Source organism: Branchiostoma floridae, unplaced genomic scaffold, assembly GCF_000003815.2.
Source record: "Branchiostoma floridae strain S238N-H82 unplaced genomic scaffold, Bfl_VNyyK Sc7u5tJ_1555, whole genome shotgun sequence".
Classification (NCBI taxonomy): domain Eukaryota; kingdom Metazoa; phylum Chordata; class Leptocardii; order Amphioxiformes; family Branchiostomatidae; genus Branchiostoma; species Branchiostoma floridae.
The window spans coordinates 116954-119143 of record NW_023365754.1 but is presented as its reverse complement, the minus strand read 5'-3'; positions in this window follow the sequence as shown (position 1 = coordinate 119143).

Below are 2190 nucleotides of genomic sequence, written 5' to 3'. Positions count from 1 at the left end.
AACAAAAACCTACGAAACAGAATAATGCTCTTGGAACAGAAAATCACAAAAAGCGGGGACCGCACCGTGAGTCAGGCGGACACCTCTCCAAAAACAGCTCCCTCAACAAGACAACACCGCTGCAGCCGTGCTCACCATCCCCACTAGAAACAGATTCGAGGTTTTATCGGACGACACAACAGGTACAGAACAGATCGCAAGTGCGTTAAAGGCTATCCGCGGCAGCAGTCGGTCACAGTCCGGCACAGCTGATGACAACAAACTACAAGCAGAACGCAAGACAAAGGACCAATCACCCCACTCAACACGTAACAATGACCAGCCGCAGACACGGCCAGCGCCAAGGCGCTCAGGTGATAACAGCCTAGCAGAAATAGTCATCATTGGGGACTCAAACACAAAAGGCATTATCCCTAGCGTGCTCTACCCAGGTAAACAAACAGACAAACACTCAGCGATGACAGTTCCTCAAGCCATAGAACTGATCACAACAACGGTGTACTCGGATCCCAAGTGCATTGTCTACCACGTGGGGACAAATGACGTAAGAGAGGAAAGGGCGGCAAACGGTGTAACGGAGAACCTGAGACAGCTGGTAGCGACAACACACTCAAAATACCCAAACGCGACCATAGTTATGTCTGCCATACCGCCGAGAAACGACAAACATCTGATGGAAGTCATACGAGACGTGAACACTTTCTTGGATATTCTCAACCAAGAAACCTCCTATATCAGCCTGGCAGACAACAGCTATCTAGGGGAAAATGGTTCCATCAAGGCAACTCTGTACAAACAAGATGGGTACCACCTCAACAGAGACGGCCATAAAGTGCTGGCAGCTAGCTGGAAGGCTGCCATTCATCCGACTGTAGGAATGGGTCCCTACAATAGAGGGAAAAAAAGGACCAGTGCTCCAACACAGTTGGCAGACCGACAGACCCGCTCAGAAGCAAGTCTCACGCAGACGTCAGAGCAAACCAGGCAACGCACATCTCAAGGGTGGCGTCTATCAAACCCAAACTCTGACTGGAAGCCGAACCCAGACTGGCGTCCGCACGACTTGCCGAATCCAGGCTGTCGCCCGTCCGAGCGACAGAACCCTGACTGGCGCACGTACAACCGACCTGACTCAGACTGGCGTGCATACGACCGACAGAACTCAGACTGGCCTACACACCACCACGACAGACAGAACCCAGACTATCGTCCACGCGACCGACCTGACTCAGACTGGCGTGCATACGACCGACAGAACTCAGACTGGCCTACACACCACCACGACAGACAGAACCCAGACTATCGTCCACGCGACCGACAGAACTCAGACTGGCCCACACACCACCACGACCGACAGAACCCAGACTATCGTCCACGCGACCGACAGAACTCAGACTGGCGTACACACCACCACAACCGACCGAACGCAGACTATCGTCCACGCGACGGACAGAACCCAGACTGGCATCCACCGCTCAACACACCACTCCACGGAATCCACGGTTATGGCGACCCATACCTGGACTGGTTGGCAGGAGAGATGAACGGGCCGAGAACATGGTTTCAACCCCAGCGACACGAAGATCACCCAGCCTGGCGTCGCAGCTACAGAGGGTTCTAACCTCCAGCGCCGTATCCTTACATTATTCACGATATTTGGATAGCATACAGAACGATAGAAATGTTGTGATACTTAAAAGAATAATACATAAACGGAGTCTACAACTTCGCTTGATATTAAGTTAAGTTACGTTAAGTATATGAGACCTTGGGTAGTACATGTATTAGACAAATGCAACAACAAGATATAGTAGAAACTTTACAAGTGTAGATGACTAAGAATGCTCTTCAGTAAGGTAGGCTTATTTATCGTAAAAGTAGGGAAAAGTCAGTACTCTGGTTTTGCAAAACTATGCCTTACAGTTCATTGAATATAGGCTTTTGGAATGTACATGGATTGGGTAAGAAACTTGAAGAAGATAGTTTTAGAAGTAGATTAGAAAAACTGGATCTCTTTGCTCTTATTGAAACCTGGAGTAATGAATCATCAGAAGTAGACTTTCAAAATTTTCATCATCTCTCATCATTTAGACAAAAACATCAGAAAGCTAAAAGAAATTCAGGAGGAATCATATTTTATTTTAGAAAAGAAATTGCAAAACACATCAAAAGAGAACGGTGTACTTCTGA